General features: G+C 44.0%; 1 protein-coding gene and 1 long non-coding RNA gene across 2 annotated transcripts in view; one reads left to right on the forward strand and one right to left on the reverse strand.

Moving 5' to 3' along the window:
- LOC141587387 (mitochondrial adenine nucleotide transporter ADNT1-like) overlaps window positions 1-25,600 on the reverse strand; it is a 44,145-nt gene that overhangs the window by 10,292 nt on the left and 8,253 nt on the right. The window lies entirely within an intron of this gene.
- Window positions 22,916-25,103, forward strand: LOC141585806 (uncharacterized). Its single transcript, XR_012519424.1, has 2 exons — window positions 22,916-23,075; window positions 24,783-25,103. It is a non-coding gene; the product is annotated as an uncharacterized LOC141585806 (long non-coding RNA).

Consider the following 25,600-nt stretch of genomic DNA (forward strand, 5'->3'; position numbering starts at 1 on the left):
GGATCTTTCGAGACTCGCACAGAGCTTCGCGAGCAATGAGACCGACCGGATCATGGCCAAACCGGGGAAGTCAGAGTTACCAGAGTGGAGGCAACCGCAACGGCGGTAATTCTTATCAGAAAACACCGACGAACAACAACAACAATCAAGGGTCGGGTGCTAAGCCGACCGCATCGGCCAAGATCTTGTCCGGGAGGTGGACAAGAAGACCGATGGCAAGTTATTCATGATGGAGAAGAAGGCGGTGAGGAAGATGCGCACGTTATCACCGGTACATTCCTTGTTAATGGTATTCCTACCTTTGTTTTGTTTGATTGGGGCTTCTCGTCGTTTGTGTCTTGAGTCATGTTAAACAGTTGGGTTTGAGAGTATATGAATCTGTTAGTGAGCAAGTTTTCATACCTTCGGGTGAGTCTGTATCGTGTGGGAGATTGTTTAGAGATGTATCTTTGATAGTTGGGCAAGTTGATTTCCCTGTAGACTTGCTAGAGTTTCCTTTTAACGGTTTTGAGATGATAGTTGGGATGGATTGGTTAGGAAAGTATAAAGCTAAGATAGACTGTCATCAAAAGAAAGTGTCCTTAAGAGGTCCAAAGGGTGTTAGTGTGTCTTATCGTGGGTTTCTAGTCAAACCCAAAGTTAAGTTGATTGCAAATTGTTACCTTGAAGTCTTATCCGAGGAAGGGATGTCCTTTGATCCCGTGCCATGTGAGAGATGACCGGATAGAGATTCCGACAGTTGATGAGATACCAGTGGTGGGAGAGTTTGCGAGATGTTTTTCAGAGGAGATTCCGGGTTGCCACCGAAGAGGGAGATAGATTTCACCGTAGAGTTGAAGCCAGGGACGGGGCCAATCTCTAAGGCACCGTACCGTATGGGTCCTAAGGAGATGGAGGAACTTAGGAAGCAGTTGGATGATTTGATAGAGAAGGGGTACATTAGACCAAGTGTATCGCCTTGGGGAGCACCAGTTCTTTTTGTGAAGAAGAAAGATGGGAGCTTGAGGCTGTGCATAGATTACGGTGGAGCCGAACGTGTGACGATAAAGAACAAGTATCCTTTGCCAAGGATAGATGACCTGTTTGACCAGTTGAGCGGTGCAACAGTCTTTTCTAAGATTGATTTGAGGTCGGGGTACCATCAGGTGAAGATTAGAGAGGTGGACATACCAAAGACAGCTTTCACGTCAAGGTATGGCCATTATGAGTATGTGGTGATGCCGTTTGGGTTGTCTAATGCGCCGGCAGTGTTTATGGATTTGATGAATAGAATCTTCAGACAGTTCTTGGACCAGTTTGTAGTGGTGTTTATCGATGATATCTTAGTCTACTCTAAGACTAAGGAGGAGCACGAGGAGCATTTGAGAATCGTGTTGCAGACTTTGAGGGATCATGAGTTGTATGCCAAGCTGTCCAAGTGTGAGTTCTGGTTAGAGAAAGTTGCTTTTCTGGGGCATGTGATCTCTAAAGATGGGGTAGTTGTGGATCCGGCGAAGATTGAGGCAGTGACAAAGTGGGAAGCACCAAAGAATGTTGCTGAGGTTAGGAGTTTCTTGGGTTTAGCTGGATACTACAGACGGTTCGTGAAAGATTTCTCCAAGATAGCTAGACCGATGACAGCGTTGATGAGGAAAGAGAACAGGTTTCGTTGGGATGAGAGTTGTGAGACGGCGTTCCAAACATTAAAGGAGCGTTTGACCACAGCTCCTGTCCTAGCATTACTGAAGGGAGGCGAGAATTTTGAGGTTTATACGGATGCCTCGAAGAATGGGCTGGGATGTGTGTTAATGCAGAATGGTAAAGTGATTGCCTATGCTTCTAGGCGATTGAAGCCTTATGAGGAGAATTACCCTACACATGATCTGGAGTTGGGTGCGGTGGTGTTTGCTCTCAAGATTTGGAGACATTACCTTTATGGAGCAATCTTTAAGGTATTTTCTGATCACAAGAGTCTTAAGTACATCTTCACGCAGAAGGAGTTGAACATGAGACAGAGGAGGTGGATGGAGTTGATTGGCGACTACGTCATGGAAATTATCTACCATGAAGGGAAGGCCAATGTTGTTCTTTGATGCTTTGAGTAGGAAGAGTGTACATTCCTTGTGTACAACTCTATCTTTGATGAGGTTGAGGGATGAGGTAGCGAGCTTTGGGATACATATGATGCAGAAAGGAGATGCCATGGGTGATATGACAAAGACGGACTTGAGTTTTATGATGATATTCGAGGTAAACAGGCTTTGGATCCTAAGATAGTTGAGTGGAGAGCTGGAGTAGAGAAAGGGACAGTGTCCCGCTTTTCTATTCATACAGATGGTAGTTTGAGGTTTGATGGTAGGTGGTGTGTTCCTAATGATGAGGAGTTGAAAAAGACAATCTTGACAGAGGCGCATTGCACACCATATTCAGTTCATCCAGGTGGAGACAAGTTATACAAGGATTTGAAGAAAACGTTTTGGTGGCCTGGGATGAAGAAAGAGACAGCTGAGTTTGAGTCCCGTTGTTTGACATGCCAGAGAGTTAAAGGTGAACAGAGACGACCACAAGGTAAGATTCAGTCTTTAGAGGTGCCTGAGTGGAAGTGGGAATCCATTTCCATGGATTTCATTGTGGGTTTGCCAAAGAGTCAACAAGGTAACAACATGATTTGGGTGATAGTGGATCGTCGACCAAGTCGCTCACTTTGTTCAATGAAAGATACATGGACTAAGGCACCATTGGCTATGGCCTATCGAAAGAACGTGCTTAAGTTACATGGAGTCCCTAAGGACATAGTGTCTGACAGAGATGCGAGGTTTATATCGAGGTTTTGGAAGGAGTTGCAGGAATCGTTGGGAACAACTTTGAAGATGAGTACGACATTTCATCCCGCGACAGACGGAGGCGGAGAGAACAATCAAGACTCTTGAGGATATGTTGCGAGCTTGTGTGATGGATTTTGGTGGTATTTTGGGAGCAGAGGTTGGACTTGATAGAATTCTCTTACAATAACGGCTATCACACCAAAGTATAGGTATGGCACCGTTCGAGGCTTTGTATGGGAGGAGATGTAGGAGTCCAATCTGTTGGGACGATAGTCTTTGAGGCAAAGTGGTTTTAGGACCAGAGATGGTGCATGAGATGGTGGAACAGTTAAGATGATCGGGGAACGGATGAGAGCGACCCAGGATCGCAGAAGAGTTATGCGAGATCTACATCGTCGGGACATAGAGTTTCAAGTTGGGGACAAAGTTCTTTTGAAAGTGTCTCCTATGCGTGGGGTTATGAGATTTGGGAAGAAAGGCAAGCTAAGTCAGAAGTTTATAGGGCCTTATGAGATCTTAGAGCGAGTTGGGAAGTTGCTTATAAATGCGGCTTTACCATTTGCGTTAGAAAGAGTGCATAATGTGTTCCATGTATCGCAGTGTGAAGTATGTGAGTGACCCGTCACATGTGTTGGAGGCAGAGAGCTTAGAGCTAGATGAGTCCTTATCATATCCGGAGGTGCCTAAGCGGATTCTAGACCGAAAGGTTAGAAAGACTAGGAGTGGTGAGACAGATTTTGCTTAAGATCCCGTGGTCTAACCACAAGACCGAGGAAGCTACATGGGAGCCAGAGGAAGCTATGAAAGAGCGTTACCCTTTCCTCTTTGATCAGGTATGTATGGTTACGGGGACGTAACCTTGTTTATTTTAGGGGGTAGGAGATGATCGCGGCGATTTTAAGAGTTTTATACACCTTTTATATGCGGTGTCGGTATGTTTGTCGGGATGAGTTGGGTTAGTATCATGTTTTATGTTAAATTTTGTTTGGCTTTTGAGTCGGGAATGTTGTGGGAGTACCTTTGTTAGTAGTGGTTTGAACTTCGGGGACGAAGTTCCTTTTAAGGAGGGAAGACTGTAATACTCCGTATTTATAAGTCTTGGGGTACTCTATCGAGTAGGCCTTACTCTGTCGAGTAAGGGTAAGTTGCGAAATAAAATAGTTTTGACGACTGTTGGGTACTCGATCGAGTAAATTTGGGGTACTCGATCGAGTAAAGGGTACTCGATCGAGTACCTTGGGTACTCGATCGAGTGTCCGGTTTTACGGGGAGTTTTCTCGGGTTTTGTTAATTATGCGATTAAGGTATTTAAGTTCCGTCGTCATTGTTTTAAATCACTTTTACAAAACCTAAAACCCTGTTTAAGAGAGAAAGCAACCAGATCATCTTCCTAATCGCATTCTTAGCAATTCCGGAGTTCGACGGTCGATTCTTGTCGTTATTCGTATCGTTGAGTTCCTTGCGTCGAGGGTAAGATCTATGTACCCTTTTTTATTGTTTTTCCCTTGATTTGGTTAAACCCTAATTTAGAGATTGGGGGTTTTTGTGTGTAGTATGTGATGTGTAGCCTCTATGTGTTATATGATAGGAGGAGGGTTCGTAGAAGAGGCTTTTGATACAAATTGTTGATACCGTCTGATCATTGTTGTGCTTTCAGGTAGGATTTCCTACTCGTATTAGTCCCATAATGGGATATTGGTGATGTGTTGTATTTGGTTGTTTGATATAATGATTGTCCTGTGTTTGTGGTTGTGATTCTTTGTTGATGGTTCTCGAGACGCGTTCTCTACCGAGTGGGGTCACTTGCGGGAGTGACTTCACGCCCTAGTTTCGCCCTTCGTGGAACCCGCCACGGAAGGGGATGTGCACATTAATGGACGGGGTTATCGCTCACTATGTGGAGCGGGGATTTGGTGGGTACGGTGCGGTCCCCCCATGGCAGGCTGGTCCGGTGGACGATCGGGATTGAGATGATGGGAATTGGTTGGTGTGTGTGTGTGTGTGTGTGTGTGATGATTAAGTCATCTGCATTTATCTTATTATTGTTATACATGTTGATTGTGTGATTAGTCGGCCGGTGTTGTTTTGTAAACTGCGGTGATCCATTCGGGGATGGTGAGAGAGATATTGAGCGAGTATTGAGATGAGTATCTTGGGATAGTGGGATGCCACGACATGATGATAGGAGTCTTCCGCTGTAGTCTTTAGTTTATTTACATTTCAGTTAGACAGTCAGTTTGAAATCATGTATCGTACTTTTGGTTTGGTTTTGAGGATTGTATCTATTCACTAAATTAGTTATAATAAACATTGTTTCTTTATTGTTGTTTAATTATCATTGCCTCGGGTAACCGAGATGGTAATGTCTTCATACCTGAGTGGTCCTGGTAAGGCACTTGGAGTATGGGGGTGTTACAGATAGTGAAAAAAAAAAGTGAGCTAATTGAGGCAAAAAGTATGTTTTGTGAGATATGGTGAGTGATATAGTCGTGTGTTGAGTAATATAAAAGTAAGTATATATGAGCAAGGGTGATGTGGGTGTAAAGAAACGTGAGAAAGAAAAGATTGAGATGAGGGATATGAATAGTGATATAGTGGTATGTGTAAGGATTTATGGAGGGAGACGGTTAGGATTGTGTTGGTTAAGGATATATGTGGGAAAAGGCCGTTATAGAGGGATGAAAACAAATGGTGTATAGTGAGATCGAGTTATGCCGCGATGGGTAGATAGTGGTCGAATTTGGGAATTGGTGTTATCAAGAGGTGAAACTAACGTGTGATTTCCTTTGGCAATTAACGGTATAAAATGAATTTTGATTTCTAGAGATGTAAAAAGGGAGATGCAATTGTCTGAACAAATAAACGTTGATTCTAGGGATGGATTGGTGACAAGGGTGAGTGATAGCATAATAAGAGAATATTTATGGTAAGAAAGAGTTAGATGATATCGATATGAAATAATGAGATGTGAGTTTTGGAGCAATGAGAAGGTAACCGGAGCATTAAAGAGTTAGGTAAGAGGTAATAAGGAGTTGAGTGGTTAATTGCTTTTGTCGAGTGTAAAAAGAAAAGAATGAGGGGAGTAAAGCTAAGAAAATGTTCACCGGAGTTATGTGATATAAAGTAAGGAATCGTCGAGATGTAGGATACTATCATGAGGATTTGAGTTAATGGTTATATAGGAGTTTCAGAACAACGTTGATTAGTCAGGAGTTTCGAGGAATTAAGTAAAGTAAAAGTTGGGTAGCGAATTTGCACGATATGAAACCTTGGTGGTGAGTCGGGTAATAATACAATTAAGAATAGTATTGGGAAGAACGTTGAGGTAATTTTGTTGATAGAAAGAAATCGTGATGTTTAGAGATGAGTGTAAGAGGTTGATGTCCGGACAATGGTAGTGTTATCGTTTGTGACTAGTGGTTAAGGGTGATGGTATATTAGAAAGGTAGCAATTCTAAAGAGGTTGATTTTGTAGAGACCAGGTTGATATGTATGGTTGTGAGAGAGCATAAGATGTGGTTATATGAGGCAGTTATTAGTAGTTGAGTATTAATGGTATGGTTGCATTTGGCAGGGGGTGATGGATATGTGAATGGGAGAATGTGTTATGAGGGGCATACGAGTTAAACTCAAGCGAGAGGTAAACTTTATCGGGGGGTAACTTACATGATCAGGATTGACTAGTTGGATGTGATTACGGGTCTATGATATGTGTAAATGTTTGTGTGAGGTTCTGACCTCACAAGAAGTGGTATGGTGTGATAATTATAAAGTTGTTATATGAATGTTTTGTAATTTATGTTGGGTACGGTATATTAATGGAATGAGGTTCAAAAGGTAATAATTTGATTGATCTGGCATAGATAGTTAAAATTGTATGTGTATTGATGATACATGTTTATTCCGTGAAATGGTAAGGATGATGTTCATGAGATTCTTGTCAGTTTGTTCCGTATAATATGTTGTGTTATAATCTAGTAAAAAGGTTTTGAATGAGTTTTCTTGTTCGAAATGTCATACTGAGTCAGTGTTTACGGGAATTATATGTGATTGTGATGTTTATCGATGTGGTTGTTGTGCCTCGAGTGGTGATCCGGGCATGGTACTTCATGTTGTAATGCGGGCAATTTCGCATCGCTGGGCGTTGTTAGTAGCGGTGTTGCGATAAAATCACCGGTTGTGGTGGAGTAGGCGGGATGATTATGATTCGAGTTTCGACAGTACATACCGGTTATACATAGATTGTTGTTTTGTTTGATGTTGCTCCCTGCGAGTTTCAGTTTGTGCAGATAGACAGTTGTCTTGTTTATTGAATGTTTTCTTTACCAGGTTAAGTTTGGGAATGAGGGTAGAGTATGATATGAAATAGAGTTGTGTATGTTTTCGTTGTTGTCATGGTATAGTGATATTCTGTTAATGGGACACAGTTGTGAGAGGTTGTTACAGTAATTTTGATCTTGTTCTAGATAAGGCTTTAGTAGACATGGTAATGGCAAGTGATTCGTAAAACATGTGTGGTAATGGCCTGAAAGATACATGTGGTTCATAATCCTTTGTTGAGACAGTGAGAGTAGGGTGTTGGGGAATTAGTGTCATGTTAAGTTATGTATGAGTTTTGCGGTAATGAAGGAAAGAACTTGAGGATCTAGTGTGAGTGTACGTAACGAGTGTGGATCGTGAGTTATGCTTTTGGGAGATAGGTGCTTTACATAGAGAGGTATGTGGTTTTGCAGTAATAATGGAGAGTTAGTATGGTGATTTTGCTACGAGTTTTATGGTATAGGTCAGGTGGTGTGCCGAATGAGTTGAGGTATGAGAAATGTTTAAGTAAGAGAGCCTTGGATATATGCATGACAAGTGTTTAGATTATAGGTGGTTATCTTTGACATGCGAAGGTGATGAGGATAATGAGACGATATAGCTAAGATTTAGTATTAGTGAGTTACGAGGACGTAACATTTATCTTAAGAGGAGTAGGAGGCGATAAAAGAGATTTTGATGGTTGTGCATATGGTAGTATAATTGGAAGTAGAGTGTTGGTGTAGCATAAAGAACGGATATTTGTTTTGATTGATTTTATTAAAGGTCATGACCGTGCTTGTAGTAGTTCGATGTTTAGGAATGAGAGGATATTTCAATAGTGTTGACAGTTGGATGATGATGTTATGAGTGTGAGTAAACTTCGAGGACGAAGTTCCTTTTAAGGGTGGTAGAATGTAATATTCCGTTTCGATGGTTGATCTTGTTTTGTGGATTATCTTGGTATTGAGTTGCTAGTGAGTGTTATGGAAGTGAGACAAGGTTGGCAACGTTATATTGTGGTTATTCGATAATATTATGGAGTCAATATCGAGAGGATATGTTAACTAGTAAGCGTGGTTGGTGGAGTTAATGTTAGGTGTCCATGTTTTATAGGTTGGGTTGGAACTTCGGGGACGAAGTTGTTTTTAAGGGGGGAAGATTGTAACACTACGGATTTAGTTAAGTTGTATACTCGACCGAGTAGTGTTAACTGTGGAGTCTGTTTTGGTTCTGCCGAGTAATACTCGGCCGAGTATGGAGAATACTCGACCGAGTATATGATACTCGGCCGAGTATAGCTTTACTCGACCGAGTATCCGGTCTGGCGAATGTTATTTTATCGGTTTGATTAGGGAATGTTAGGGTTATTTTATATTCGACGTCAGTTTCTAAAACATCACTTCCAACCCTAATCATTCTACGATCTCTCCCTAATCACTCCCTAATCATCCTCATATCTCGTTGTGTGTGCAAATCGTCGTGATCCTTGCGAGTAGTCTCTTATTCTACTGTTGGTAAGTTTCATTCCCTTGTCATTTGTATTCTTTTGGGGTTACTGTATTGATGGGGCATATTCTGCACCCTCTGACCAAGTCAACACATTGAGCAAGGTCAAAGATATCCGCAGCAAGTCAACGGCTTAAACAGCCTAACCGACTTGACTGTCGGCTTTGCCTCTTGTGCCTCGGCTAGGACACCTTGTCCGCCGGGGCACACATCCGCGAACTCATATCCAAGACCCCTCGGCGGTGAGTCAACAGGGCCCGCCGGCCTGCCATGGGTCCCTCGGCTGAGGGTAGCTCAGTCTTTCCACCTGCTAGCCACTTGGCCACTTGGCCACTACGTGACAAAAGGTGAAAGTCTATAAATACTCCTCAACTATCATTGAGGAAAGGATCCAGAATTTAACCTAAGAATCACTATTCATCTGGTAATACCTTCCTTATCTCTCTACAATACGCACTTTGCCAAGTAACAACAACTTACCTCTCTAAGTTACTGACTTGAGCGTCGGAGTGAGTTCGCTCGGCCCAAAGCCGAGCCCTCAGTTTGTTCATCGTTTCAGGAGACCGCGTGGAGGATTCAACCAAGGACGTCATTCTACAAGCACGGGTGGTAACATATAACTGCTCTGGAATTACACCCGGAACAATTGGCGCCGTCTGTGGGGAAGAGATACTAGAAGCCAGTCACATTCATTCCCAAACAAAAAAAAAACAAAACAAAAACCCACCCCAAAAGCTAAGAAGATGTCAAAACAACAAGAGGTATTCGTAACTGACGAGACCGAGTTCTGCCAAGACGATACCGTCCACAACTCTGGAGTTGCGCAGCCCTCCACCGGCCGGGTAATTCAGCCGGAGTACGGGATGCCAACAATACCAGATACGCCGCTGCCCGCCAACCAGGTCACCATCATGGGACATGTGGTTGATGTAGCGAAGCTGAAGCTACTCCTGGACCTCATTAGTAGTACGTCGGCTCACACTGTCACACCGACAAGAGCGGCGGAACCCGTCCAGGAGACCAGGGCCCAGAACGTGACTCCAAGAGACCTGAATGGAGCACTGGAAGAAGCTGGCCCCGTCAAGACGCCGGAGGAGCCCGGCGTGCCAGTGGTAGACCTAAGCTCCTCCCGCACCCGCGGGAGGACAGCGTCGCCGCGGCACCGACGAGGCCTGCCTCAGAGGAGTGAAAGAAGTCCGACTCATCGGAGTCGGAGAAGAAGCCCGACTTACCATAGTCAGAGGAGAAGCCCCACCCAGTACAAGGAGAGGGGCCGGACTAGGAATGCGAGGAGCCGATCGCCGCGTGTCATTCGACACGTGGTCAGACAGCCCCTCAGTGCCTATGTCCTTGACACCGCCGTGCCAACCAAACTAAAATTGCCGGCGTTCACTTACAAAGGGGATAGCGACCCCACCGACCATGCCGAGGCCTTTGAGTCGTACATGTCGGTGTGGGAACAACCCGATGAAGTCTGGTGCCGAGTCTTCCCAATGACCTTGCATGGGATGGCTCAGAGTTGGTACAAAGGGCTGCCCAACGGCTCGGTATACTGTTACGCCGACCTAAGGGACGCCTTCCTAGCCCAGTACTCTTGCAATAATAGGAGGGCCGTGGAGAAATCGGACCTCCTAACTATTAGGCAGGAGGGGGGCGAGTCTCTACGAAGCTATGTGAAGAGGTTCGATGCCAAGGTTCAGCAAATTCGGGAGATTAATCCCGAGCTGGCGGCCTTCGCGCTGATGAAAGGCCTCCCAAGGGGGGACTTAAAAAACGAGCTCATTAAGTCCGGGGGCCTGGGCTTAGACGCCGCCCGGAAGATGGCCGACCAAGCCATCAAGGTAGAGGACTATCACAAGACCTGGGTAGGCCACAGCGAGGCTGGGCACTCAGAGAAGAAAAGCCACCAGGAGGACAACCCGGATGAAAGACGCCGTGACAATAATAGGTCACATCCCGATAAACCGCTGAAAGCGAGCTCGGCGGGCGCCGGGGGTACTTCGGGAACATACCACCAAAGGCGGTACCGTGATCACACCCCCCTGGTTGTATCTGCCGCCGAGGTCTTCGCCCTGAGCAAGGGCGAGGGCCAGAAATGGGAAAGGCCTCCCAAGCCGAAAGGAGACGGTGACACGAGCCAAGATCGTGAGTACCACGGCCACACCGGTCACCTTATCGACAACTGCCGCATCATCGAAGAATGCCATTGAAGAGCTAATCCGGAAGGGGAGCCTCGGCAAGTATGTTGCCAAAGGCCAAAAGACTGAGGCCGGCGGTTCAAATAAGAAATCCGTCTTTGAACGGATAGGAGTGATCCATGTTGTCATCGGGGGCAACGAGAACGGTGGGTCCGCTCATGGGCACAAACGGCACCTGAACGAGCTGTATCAGGCCATCAACTTTGTGCCCAAAACAGCGGTCCCCGCTTCCAACATCCCCGATATGACTATTGGGAAGAAGGACTACGAGGGAGTCATCGCTCCACACAGCGACCCACTCATAGTCCACTTGGACATCTCCAACCACCTGGTCAAGAGGTGCCTGATTGACACGGGCGCCTACACGAACATCATGTTCAGGGAATGCTTCCTCAACCTCGGCCTGAAAGTCAAGGACCTAAGCCCTTGCACCAGTCCATGTACGGCTTCTCCGGGGGGACTAGTACCCCCTGGGTCAATCGGGATCACGGTGATGTTCGGCGAAGGGATTGCGGCTAAGAATGTCCTAGCTGAGTTCGTGGTCATTGACGGCTCGTCCGCCTACAACGTTCTTATCGGCCGAGTCACTCTGAGCGAGGCCGACGCGGTGATGTCCATACGGGCCCTGACACTGATGTATGTCTCGGACCGGGGGGAAGCGCATAAGCTTGTCTCCAAGGACGAGAAAGACGAGGTGGTCAACACCCAAATATCCGCCAGAGGGTGCAACATGCAGTCCCTCAAAGTGGCAAAGAAGTCAGACAGGGGGAAAAGCCCATCCTTACAACAGGAAGGCGACCTCATGGATGCAACTGACGGCTAAACTAGGAAGGTGCCCTTAATAAAGTCGTTAGAACACTGACGATCTCAGAGAGTACCTTGTAAAGTGCCGGAGGTGCCCAAGACAACTGTGGGTACCCCGGCACATGTTTATATCTAATGAGGAATCGTCCAAGTTCTCCATCAAAGTGTTCGTTTCCCAAAAAGTCACTATCGGAAACAGGTACCGACTCACACTGTCATACCGACAAGAGCGGTAGTCACTATCGGAAACAGGTACCGACTCACACTGTCATACCGACAAGAGCGGTAGTCACTATCGAAAACAGGTACCGACTCACACTGTCATACCGACAAGAGCGGCAGTCATCATCAAGAAGCAGGCGCCGTCGCAGTCACCCCAAGTAGTAGACGCTACGGTAGTCACCCCAAGAGGTAGACGCCGCAGCAGTCACTCCAAGTGGTAGACGCCACGACAGTCATCATCAAGAAGCAGGCGCCGTCGCAGTCACCCCAAGTAGTAGACGCTACGGCAGTCACCCCAAGAGGTAGACGCCGCAGCAGTCACTCCAAGTGGTAGACGCCACGGCAGTCATCATCAAGAAACAAGCGCCGTCGCAGTCACCCCAAGTAGTAGACGCTACGGCAGTCACCCCAAGAGGTAGACGCCGCAGCAGTCACTCCAAGTGGTAGACGCCACGGCAGTCATCATCAAGAGGTTGATACTCGCAAAAATGATCAGCATGCCTTAGGAACGTTAAACACAGTTGAGACACGCACTCTAGACTGCCTCGGCCAAGCCGAGGCGGAAACAAAGGAGGCGCTCAATTAATAACGTAACACAACTCAGACAAAGACGAAAAAAGACCTCGGCCAAGCCAGAGGCAAAGTGAAAACGCTAAGTACAGTTGAGATGCTCAACTATTAGCGCGAGAAGATAAAAGAAAATGAGGTAAAGACCTCGGCCAGGCCGGAGGCAAAAGAAACGAACTCTTATTAAAAAGATAACGAGTTACAAATGAGGAGAATACAAACGACGGCCGTCCCCATAAGGATAAGCCAAAAGACAACCTACCAAAGCTGTACAAAATACAAGGAAAGGAAAGGCAAAAGGTTACAGATATCATCTCCCTATGCCTGTTGCTGCCCGCCGTCAGCAGCGTTAGCAGCATCGTCTTTAACGGGCGACCCAGAAGCTGTCTTAGCAGTCTCAATTTCAGCAGCCTCGGCCTCAGCCTTCTGGGCAGCCTCAGCCTCAGCAGCCTCAGCTGCCTTCATCCTCTCGGCTTCCTCCTTGGCCGCCCTAGTCTTCTCAAAGAAGGGTCGCTCTCTCCATGCCACCCGCTTCCCTCTTCACCCTTGCTTCCTCCTTGGCCTTTTCCTTCGCCTCTTCCTCCTTAGCTTCGAGCTTGTCATCAAGCAGCTCGTCAAATCTGTCCCAAGGAAAGGAGCCATCGAGAGGGAAGAGCTCCTCAATCACTTCCCTGGCGGCTCCTTCGGCCAAGTCCCGATATTGGGCGCACATGTTAGGAAGAAGAACGGTTTGGAGTTTCTCAATGTCCTCCTCCCTTTGGGCAATGATAGCATCCTTGTCCCGGACCACCTTCGCCTGGGTCTGGAACAGGTCCCTGAATTCGTTCCTCTGTGTAAGATAAAGGTCGGCGCGCTTCTGAACAAAGTCACGCATCTCCCGCAGCTTAACAGCTTCAGCCGCCGCAGCCTCGGCCTTGGCTCTCTCAGCAAGGACCTCCTTTTCAGCGTCCTCCCTGAGTTTCCTCTCAGCCTGGACTGCCTCTTCAGCCTCAGCCTTGGCCCTCTTAGCCTCCTTGTTCGCCGTGTCGAGTTCCAGCCTTAGTCGCTCGAGCTGGGGGGCAGCTTCGGCCATGGTCTCCTCTTGCTCCATAATGTGGGAGCCGGCTAGCCGAGTCCACTTCGCCAGCCTCTTGGATATTTTTGCACCCTCCGCCACAAGCTCGGCGGGGGAAATCTTCCGAGGTAGGGAAGCGACGGTGACATTTCTATCACCCGCCTTCTCAGGCTGCTTCTCCAATTGCCGTACGGTGAGAACGGCGGCTGCCGACGGTTGATCTGCAAAAAGTCAATTAAAACATCCGTGTCAGTATACATGCATATATCGGAAAGCCACTCATCAGGAACGCCCAATGAGCCGGCTGAGTTTGAGCCGTAGGATAAATCGGTACTGTGCTTGGACTTCTTTGTCGGAGGGCCCATTTCCTCGCCGCCCTCGGTAAAAAAAGCGGCAACAAAGAAAGAAAGCAGGATGGACCTTTTCCTCTTAAGGACGAGGGGAGATCCCTCCGCATCGAGTCCTCCCGTTGGTGATGTCAACGATCTCCACCGCAGCCTTTCCGGGATCGAAGGAATGGGAGGTGGAACGGATGTCGACGCCGTCGCCGCCGAAAGCTTTGTTTTCCGCGTTCGACGCGGCATGTTACTAGCAATCCTCGCCTGGGCCGCCTCCACATTCAGGCCTTTAAGCTGCTGGTCCATCAGGTCGTTAGGCGGCGTCCTGCGATCACGGGCCAGAGCCTTGGGATGCAAATCAGCAACGGTCTTGTCCTTGTGCAGCCCCATCCTCTTAAGAATGTCCTCGGACAGGTCCGCACTAAAATGATCTGCAAAAGAAGCAAGGCAAGAGTTAAGCAAAGAATGAATCAAAATTCCAAACGGACAGAGACATTGAGAGCAGTCATGGGCCTCACACCGACCCCACTCACCTTGTGCTAGGGCCGGTATGAGGCCGACATGGAGCGAGCTCATCATCCGAAGAATGATCTGCGTCGGAGGAATCCATCTTTTCGACGCCCCACTCTTGTCCGTCTCAAAGAGCCTCATCGCCAGCTTCTCATCCTCATTAAGAAGGACCTTGTCGGCGTCCATCTTAAGTTTTTTGCGCTTAACCCATCTGTCATGCTCCGCCTTAGTCTCGCACCGCAAATTTACTTGGTGCTGGAAGGACCGGGGCAGCGGGTAGTCATCCGGCACCTCAATATACACCCACCGATCTTTCCAGTCTTTACAAGAAGACAGCTTATCCACGGAGACGTAACCCGGCTCCATTTGCACGTTGTACCATCCGACGCGACCAGAAAATGACTGCCGAAGAGAATGAAGCCGACGGAATAAATTAACCGTTGGGACCTCCCCCTTAAAGAGACAGAGCCAGACAAAGCCGACTATGGTCCTAACAGCCAACGGGTGCAGCTGGGCCACGGCGACGTTCATGGCTCTAATGATAGCCATGACGTAATCATTCAGCGGAAATCGGAGCCCGTACTCCAAGTGTCGGATGTATACGCCGGTGCAACCTGGTGGAGGACAACAGATGGCCTGGCCCTCCTCAGGGATAACAATTTTGTATCCTCTGCCCAAGTGGAAATGGCCCTCTAAAAGTGTCTCGCCGGAGCAACGGGCGAACTTACGGATCCAAGTACGGTCAGGGCTGACCTTACAGGGTTCGCCGTGATCCATTACGTACTGCCTCCCCTCATTAGGATGAGCCCTTTCAGCGTTATCACCAAAATCGTCTCCGTCGTCATCAACATCATCATCATCCTCCCATTCCTCCAAAATTTGAGGATCAACTTCAGGAGAAGGAGACCTAGGGCCCCCAGACCTTAGCGGGATGGCGTCTAACATCCCCTCCTCATCAAGACGCAATGGGGAACCCCCCGGCGTCGGTTTACTAGTCCCGGCATCGGCAGAAGACATGTTTACAGCAAAACTCACAAGTTAAAAAGAGAAATTTGTTGGTTTACCTTGAAGAAAAGTACTAGCCGGAGTAGCGACACTGAAGATTAGAAAAGAGAAAAACCCTTGGAAAGTTGGAGGAAAGAAAATTTTAAGAGAGTGAAATTGGTGCCCAATTTCAAAGACTAACTGCCCTATTTATAGGAAAAAGCCCATGAAGAAGGACCAATCAGGGCGCAGCCCATGAAACATCAGCCAATCAACAAACAGACACATGTCAAGCATGCAACCACGGGATGTCAATCGTCGCAACAGTTGAGTGTCAATCAATGCAACAGTAACCAAGCGTCTTCAACACGCCCTTTCATATCTCTGCCTATTCATCTTCCTCGACAAATTCCTAAGTATCTGTTCTCCGCCGGCCACGTGATCAACCAAGCCAGAAAGCACCGCCAGGGGGGCAATCGAAACAACCTAAGCACTCTCTACCTTGGTCTCAGCCAGCGTCATTGCCTTTTTCCACATCGGACGTCCATTACACATCCATGTGGAAGGGGGATATGGTACGGCCTAAGCAGAGCCACGCCGAGGAAGAAGGAGCCGGGGCAGAAAATTTCCGCTTGCGCAGAATATACGCTCAGCATACATCGGAGCCCATACCACGACATAGACTACGCTGGGGGCAAATTGATGGGGCATATTCTGCACCCTCTGACCAAGTCAACACATTGAGCAAGGTCAAAGATATCCACAGCAAGTCAACGGCTTAAACAGCCTAACCGACACAGCCTGTCGGCCTGCCTCTTGTGCCTCGGCTAGGACACCTTGTCCGCCGGGGCACACATCCGCGAACTCATATCCAAGACCCCTCGGCGGTGAGTCAACAGGGCCCGCCGGCCTGCCATGGGTCCCTCGGCCGAGGGTAGCTCAGTCTTTCCACCTGCTAGCCACTTGGCCACTTGGCCACTACGTGACAAAAGGTGAAAGTCTATAAATACTCCTCAACTATCATTGAGGAAAGGATCCAGAATTTAACCTAAGAATCACTATTCATCTGGTAATACCTTCCTTATCTCTCTACAATACGCACTTTGCCAAGTAACAACAACTTACCTCTCTAAGTTACTGACTTGAGCGTCGGAGTGAGTTCGCTCGGCCCAAAGCCGAGCCCTCAGTTTGTTCATCGTTTCAGGAGACCGCATGGAGGATTCAACCAAGGACGTCATTCTACAAGCACGGGTGGTAACATATAACTGCTCTGGAATTACACCCGGAACATGTATATATGGAATTGGGGAAAATGGGATTGTGCAATGTGTAATTGTATTATGTGATTATTGTTGTAGGTGACGATGTGATATTTGTTATGCATTTGTATGGTTGATTGCAGCATACAGGATTGCGAAAAGGTAGGGTCTCTCCTACTCAGTACTGTTAATTGATTGAGATTGCATATGTTCATAATTGTTGTTATCTGCTGATCATCGGAGGATGGGTGTTGTGGAGACTGTGTTGGTGTGGTTGTGTTGTAACGGTTGTGGTGTTGTGATAGCTGTGATGCTGTGTGTGTGTGATTGTGGTGGAGTCACTTGCGGGAGTGGCTTCACACCCTAGTTCGCCCTCCGTGGAACCCGTCACGGGAGGGGATGTGCACATTAAGGGACAGGGATTGTTAGTCGCTCGTTGATGAGCTGGACTAGGTGGGGATGGGCTGCGGTCACCCACTGGCGGCGAGGATTACCTGTTGCGATGGGTAATCGGCGTGGCTACACACTTCGGTGTGTAGTCGGTTATCGTGCGTGAGATCGATGATCATTTGGTGGTAATGTTTGTTGTCTTATATTGATTGAGTAGTCTTGACCCGTGTTGTTGTTTTGTAAAACTGCGGTGATCCATTTGGGGATGGTGAGCAGTTGTGACATGGTGATACATTTATTGAGCTTGGGGGCAGTCATGGGAGAGTCACCACGCTGGATTAGATGACACCATCACGAGCATTAGTTATTGTTTCGGTAGTTGTTGCCATTTGGATAATTCGTTTATTAGATTTTGGAGACTATGTAACTTTTATAATTACCGTACATTAATAAATGTGTTTGGACTGTTGTTTTTGATATATACTAATCTCGGGCAACCGAGATGGTAACAACCTTTCATACTGGGGTAGTCCTGGTAAGGTACCTTGGTATGAGGGGTTGTTACATGTATTTGGATATAAAATTAATTTAGGTCTTCTTTGTCTTTCTTAATCTCTTTGGTAATATATTGGATTTGGTAGTGTACAATAGAGATTAATAAACGCATAATGTTAAAGTAGTATGAATTTTTTTTTAATATTAAAGACCCCATAGCTGTTAATCATGTTACTAAAGTGGCTGAAACTCGGACCCGCGGGTAGACCCAGACCCTACCCTTACCCATAGGGTCCGGATATGGGTCCTCAAATTTTAGGCCCTTGTGGATCTGGGTCGGGTACGGGTCCAAAGGGAAAATCTCGGGTCCGGGTCCGGGTCTAGGCGGACCCTACCCAGACCTTACCCATTGCCATCTCTATTTGTGAGCGGTCGTGTTAAATATCGTCGGACACTTTTACTAATTATCGTCGAAAATTAACAGATCTTTCCAATTTTGCCCTGCATTAACTTTCCCTTGTCTCTCCCACTAATCTTTCTAAATCAAAAAAGACGGTTATTTGGAAAAAAAATCGTAATTTAATTTACGAACTTTTCGATTAAAACGGTTTTAAACATACCATAACAACGATCAAGTTAGTAACGGTTTTAAAAATATTTTCGTCAATAATATATATGTTTTTAAAAAAAAAAAAAAATTCCGGACGAAAATGTTTTTCATCCGAAAAAAATAATTAGTATTTTTTTTTTTGAGAAAACAATTTCATTTTCTGACTTAGATTAATTTTTGCCGCAATAATCGATAATCACTAATCCGTTCTAACAATAACGATTCTATTCTAAACCACGTAAAATTACTAACTAATTATAAATTTTTAAAAAATTAAACTAGTTTAGATTACTTGTCGTCGATTTCTTGAATTTGGTGGCGGAATTGAAGCGGTGGTGACGGAAATGTCGTATTTTAAAAAAGATGTTAAAATATGGAAGGTTTAAAGTGAGGGGTAGATTAGGAAAGTCATTAAAAAATGTCGACGATAATTAGTAAAATATCGACGATGTTTAGCAGGTTGGTTTGTGAGTTGCAAGCAAATTTTAGCTTGCAAAACGAGGCTGGTACTCAGAAAGATCCGAGCTTACGTGGTCGAAAGTTCAAGCATGTAGAAGCCAAAAAATAAGAACGTGGTCTAGAATGCAAAGGGAGAAGAGAAGGGCGGACACTCGCGTGAGAAATATGTGAGGCCGAAGGCATCTATTTATACTAATCACGGAAGGGAATTAGGGTTTTCGGAGAAACTTTGGAAGTGAATCTCGAAAAGATACGAAAAATACGTAGAAAAGGACTGAGGAAGAGGCGCAGCAAGCACTGCGTCTCTTGGAAGAGGCGCAGCACCTGCTGCGTCTTTTCCTCAGTGGTTTCCTCCCGCGGAAGAAAGATTTCCGTGTTTCTATTATGGAATAGCGGATAAATCTTATTTCCTTAATAATTTGTATGATTATTTCGGGATATATTTTACCAAAGATTAAAAGATTGGAAAAAATATGGAATAGAAATATCCGGAACATTCCAGAACATTCTGACTCGGCATTTTAAACTGTTATTAGAAAATGAAGACGGTTTTTTGACCCGGACTCCAAATGTACTCTAATTACTGTCAAAACGACCGTATCGGCGCGTAGATGACGACTATGAGGTAGACACAAGTGTTTGAGCGATCACTTGACGATAAACTTACGAACTGTCATAAATCGTTCCGTGTACCAAACATGCGGCCCAATCATCACCGGGTGGTTTGCGGGAGGTGCAGAAATGAGGTATCTACAGTCCCCCACTCCCCCCACCTACTTCGGGCTCAGAAGCCCTTCCCCTCTTACTTTGGCGGGTTCCAACAGTTGGTCTCGGCATCTGTTTTCAACACATATCTTAGATACACAAACAACACTTACTTGAAAATATATAAACTTTCATGTATAGCCATGTAAAAAGAACTTCTATGTACACACTTTCACCAAACAATCCAAAATTTCAAGTATACAACTTCCAAATTCGCATCAGACGGTTTCTACAGCTATCAAATTATGACAATTATAACATCAATTAACATCCCATCTACAAATTTTAAGGATTACACTTTCAAAATAGCTCCACAAACAAACAAGTTTCACAAAGAATATGGGACGAATTTCAGTTTGGGGCACTTTTAAGACGGAGTTTTAAGGCAAAATTTTGAGCAAAATTCATCAAAATTAACACTAAACATGATACCCATAACATACATTACTCAATTTTTCCCCTTTCATATGCAAAAGACAATTAAAAATCAATTTAAACCCCCAAAACCGAGAAAAGTCGTTACTTACAGACCCCCAAATTGATTCGATTTTTCTACTTCTAGCATCAATAATCAGCAAATTAAGAATAAATCATGTTACAACAATTATAAGAAAGATTTTATGCATATAAACTGAATTTTTCAGAAAAATTTCAACAACCTACATGTTTCTAATCAATTAAAAGCATAGAAAAAGGATGAACATTCTTACCTTGAATGATTAGTAAGCAAAAGGATGAATTAAACAAGATGAACACCAAGAGATCAATCACCAAAACACAAGATTTGAGATCAAGTAGAGAGATATAGAGGAATTAGGGTTTATGAATGAAGTAGAATAAGAAGAGAGAATTGGGAAGAAGGGATATGAATCCGGAAAAATCCGGGTACTGTTCACTTACTCGATCGAGTAAGTTAGACACTCGATCGAGTGTCCTCTACTCGATCGAGTTGGAGCTACTCGATCGAGTATCGCTGACAGTTTCAGCTATTTCGATCTTATAACTCCTCAACTAGATCGAATAAGGTCTACTCGATGGAGTAGGCACTCGTTCTCGGTCGAGCAAGGTCAGGTTCTAGATCAAAGTTACGAGTTTGGTTAACTATTCCTGTAAAACAACAACTCGGGTCGATTCCAAAATGTATCTGGAAATCGTCATAAATTATGTCATTCATTCACAACACATTATTATCATTCAAATGTAACTCAACTACTCCATCCAAACATGATACATATTACTTCATTCTATAATAAACATTACGCAAACGATTCACCATACCCTTAATTTATTCATACATGCAATCAACACATTACTTCACTTCTAATTATGCACTTGCAATATCAGCAATCCAACTTATACACACACTACTTTAGGCATTCATCTAATGATCTAACCATAAACTATCATTTATTATCCGAGTTTTTTAACAATTCAATCAAGTCACAACAAATTATCAACTAAATTATTCAACTTAACTATGCCATATTATAAAAAGTACTCAACAATTCATCCATCATAATTTCGAATCAGTACTTGACAAACATTAAAACTAGTTCAAAACAGACTACTTAGGCCCTGTTCTTTTGGACTTAAAGTCACTTAATTTAAGTTCACTTCAGATCCTATAAGTTCAGTTCAGTTCAGATCAGATCCTATAAGTTCAGTTCAGATCCTATAAGTTCAATTAAGTTCAGATCCTATAAGTTCAATTCAGATCCTATAAGTTCGATTCGATTCGATTTGAGGATCCTATAAGTTCGATTCAGATCCTATACGTCACTTAATTTAAGTTCAATTGATTCTATAAGTTCGATTTAGTTCGAGATCTTATAAGTTGATTCGAGATCTTATAAGTTCGATTAAGTTCGAGATCCTATAAGTTGATTCGATTCGATTCGAGATCCTATAAGTTGATTCGAGATCTTATAAGTTCGATTGATTCGATTCGAGATCCTATAAATTTCAGTCCAAAAGAACAGGGCCTTACTATCATCACCAAATGCAATAGTCACAATCCCTTTATAAACTAATACTTATGAAAAGACTTAAAACGTATCATTACCACCACATCACTCAACATTGTCAGGTACTAATAACACTTCACCACTTCTACTACATCCACCCACACTTCTACTCGACCATAACCCTACGCAGTTCATCATCACAATTATACATGCTAGACATTACCAAAGACTCCATCACAGATATTTCTAGCTTAACCATCGTATACTATAAGCACATAATTCCCGACTATGATACCACTTTGTAACACCCCCATATACCAAGGAGCCTTAACAAAACCTTCCCTAGTATATAAGGGCGTAACCATCTCGGTTGCCCGAGGACAGTAATAATCAAATGCCGATAAAAGAACGTTTATGTTATGTTACAAGTAATCGCTCGTAAGGTTTCCGAAGGTCAAGATAGGTCAACGTGTCCCTAAAAGGACGGGTATTACACCTTACCGTCACTTAATAAAGCCTATGCCACTATCATTCAGGAAGAAGGCGTAAAAGGGAAAGATGTGACTGATTTGGGTTCTAGAGGCGGTGAAAATAGGGGCGAACCAATGGGTTTTACAACCAGGTTCGTGAGTTTTTTTATTTTTTATTTTAATTTTTGCCAGATGTTGGCTGTTGGTGAACGGGACACGGGACAGGGAATGGGACAAGGTTGTGGGACAGATGATCCGAATTGGGAAAAAAGAAGAAAAAAAAGTAAAAGAAAAGACATGCAAGTGCTAGAAAGTAGAAACGGCCGTTAAATTTGACGGAAGTAAGAACTTGGATCCTTAAAGCTTACTATTAATATTGGAGGTCCTCATAGCTAGTTTTATGTAAAGTTGAGGTCCTTGTACTCTTCACTTAACTCCCAAGAAACAACATCCCGTAAATTGTATTCCAAAATAACACAGAAATACAGAAAACAATTTCCCCAATTGCTATTCTCTGATTTTACACGATGGATTCTTTGATCAAGGAGTCGGGTGTGGGAGGAGGAGAAGCAAAAATGAGAATCGGTGAGCAATTTCAAGCCAATATTCCTCCTTTGAAGGAGTATACTGATCTGAAACCCATGGGGAGTGTTGTGAAGATCGATCCCACGAATTCGAGCGCATTCGAGATTATTATCTCAGGATGTACCTTTAGGGTCCGTTTGGATTGAAGGAATTGGAGAGAAGGGGAGGGGAGGGAAAGGGAGGGATTTAATTTCCTTTGTTTGGATAAAAAATATGGGAGAAAGGAAATGGAAGGGGAGAGAAATGAGAGGACTTATTTTCCCCCCTATAGAACAAATTATAATCTTTCCAAGGTGTGAGATTTGGAAAGAAAACATTATTTGACTCTAATTATACCACCACCATCCTTCAATCCTCCATCCATTCTTCATCTCCCTCCTTCCTCCCCTTCCATTTCCCTTCATAATTTTTGTTATCCAAACACCCACATTCCATTTGACCTCCCCTTCTCTCCCCTCCCTTCACCTCCCCTCACTCCCCCTCCCCTCCCTTTCCCTCCTAAAATTGTATCCAAACGGACCCTTAGGGTTCTTCCCGTTTTCAAAAATGGAAAGGTTGATTGGGAATACATGAAGGTTAAGATTTCAAGTTTGTTTTTTCTCCGGTTTTCCGAAAAATTGTCTGAATTCCCTGTGATTGTATTAGGGAAAGGGGAATCAGATACGGTTGTAGGGAAGGTGGTGGGGTTAATGGAAAAAAAAGCACTGTGTAGCTATTTGAATGATTGTGTTGAGCAAGATGCTTTCTTTGATCCGGAAAAAGCCTTTGAGCTGTATAATGCTGAATTAGGTAAAATTAAATTACTTTCTCTATTTGTATTATCATCTCTCTCAATTGTATGAAATTAGCAAAATTCCTTGCGATTAGGCTTAACTAAACATATGGTGGGACGACGTCGTTTAGGGTTTTGATTGATGAGAGTATGGTGGGGTATTGAGAAGTTGAGGACTAAGTGTGGTGCTAAGATTTAGGTTTTGTTAGGGGATCAAATTGCCCTCTTATGTTACTCCCCCTGATGATGTCCTCCATTGGTGTCGCCTAAGACCGTTGTATAGGTTTAGGGTTTAGGGTTTAGGGTTTAGGGCTTATGTTGATAAATGGAATGATTTCTTCATGTTTTCTAGTTGTCAACCGTAAAAGGGTTTTAGAATGTTGAGGGATCAATTACTTCCTTATGTTTGTTACACCGACAATGTCGTGTTTTTGTTGGATTCACTTGTCATAGGTATTCTAGGCTTAATTATGTGAAGCTGATATTTCACGAAAGTAGTTCTGATTGGGTGGCAGTGTGGGCTTGTGGCTCGGGGAAGGTGATGTTTCTGAATTTAGGACATTGAGAAATGACATGGCCTATCGTTCTCCACCATTGGCTTAATTCTGTCAAGTTTTCTAGATGATTTTGGGATTACTTTTTCATTAGGCTGTTATGGATTTTTATTCCTCATCTATTTTCATTCTGTAATGTTTTATTTCCCAAGGTGGGACATGATCCTATGTATTGTGTAGACCAAAAGATTTCATTAAGCATTAAGGGAATAGAATAGAATAAATCAGAGTAACTGTTCTGGCATGGCCCATAGTCCATACTATCTAAGAGATAAGTCAGATAACTAACTTTTACTCCCTCTATTTATTTTATGCCCGTCTTTCTCTTTTCTGTTTTTCGGAGTTTGAAACAGAGAGCCTCTGTATTTAAACTCTGCAAGTGTTAATCATCCATTGCTTATATCTGAAATTCTGAGATGATCAGTCTCTACCTCCCTTTCTTAGCTTTCTTATCAAGATAATGGATCGTGATAACCAAAGTCGTAAGATGATTTCGGGGAATGTAGTTGGTGTTTTGTTGTTTGTGTTTGTATGTTCATTCTTCATAGGAATTATATCAAGTACGAATAGTGACGGGTGGTAGAAGTTTTCTGAATTCAGCACATTGAGAAATGACATGGCCTATCGTTCTACATCATTGGCATTTGCCTTGCAAGGATTTATGGTTGGTGGTGTGGTTGTTGGTGTAGCGAGGTGGGGGGTTGTTATGAGTGGTAGTGGCAGGACGCTGATAGTGACGTGTGGCAGGATGGGCAGGTGGTGGGATTTGGGTGCTGCTTGGTGGTGTGTTGTTGTTTGATTGGTAGTATTAGTTCTCGAGGGAGTACTTCGTATACAGTTTACCAATCTCGAATACTACAATGTAAACATTAATTTTACAGTCAGAGAACAATAAACAACCTCAACTCATAACACTATAAAACCAACATACTCTAGTTGTTTTCTAGTATTAGTTTTTAGCTGCTCGAACTGTATTGCGTGGAAACCACATGAGATATTTTAGTAGTGAAATCAGAAATCTTCGTCCTATATTTGCTTTTTGTTTAGTTTGATAACTTGATTTTCGAGTTACTTGACCGACTCAAGTTAACTTCATTTCCACCTAAATACCGTTTAATTTTACGAGTGTCTAAGTCGGAATTGAATATGAGATTTTTGTTGTTTGTGCAGACTTGAAGGCTCTAGGTATTGAAGTTGATGATGCCACAACTGATGTTGCTGCGGCTTGTTAGCCATTGGTGTCAATCTGTTCATCCTCCAAAAGTAGTTGATCTAAGCTTTCGGTAGTTGGGATCTTTGTGTAGAAATTTCGGTACTAGTTAGTATATGGTACTGCATGCTTACTTCTTTGTATATGATGGTACAACATGCTTATGATCATAGGCTTGCTGAACTCTCCTTAGTTTTTCGTAACAGCCACCGAGTCGGATGCTTATTTTGTTAGTAGTTTCTAAACTGTGGAACAAAGTGAAATTAGAAATTTTCATTCTATGTTTGCTTTGTTTAGTTTTGATTTTTGACCAACTCAAGTCAGGTTCAGTTTGACCTAAATGCCAATTCTACTCCGATGTGGTCACGAAAAGCGACTGGATGGTGAAGTAGTATTTTCTTGTAATAACTAAAACTCGAATCTTTACAGTGGAAATACTGGCTCACAATTTGGTAAATTCTCGGCCTTCGAAACAATCTCTCGAATTAATTTAGTTTAATTACTTCCTATCATTTAATCAACAGCAATTGAACATCGAGCATTGAGAAATATGCAGAAGTCCAGTTGACAAATCTGTAATCTTGACGCAGCATTTAATTTCCAAACAATCGGTCTTACATTATTGTCAAAAAAAAAAAAAAAAAAAAACAATCGGTCTTACTTTAATCAAGACAGTTGTAACTTTTAAGACTTCTCACAATCTCTTTTTATTTCCACGTCTATTTTAATCGCCTACGAGAGCCGTCTTAAGTTAAGTCGGTCCTAAATCTTTAGCAAC

The sequence above is a fragment of the Silene latifolia genome, chromosome 6, assembly GCF_048544455.1.
Source record: "Silene latifolia isolate original U9 population chromosome 6, ASM4854445v1, whole genome shotgun sequence".
NCBI lineage: Eukaryota > Viridiplantae > Streptophyta > Magnoliopsida > Caryophyllales > Caryophyllaceae > Silene > Silene latifolia.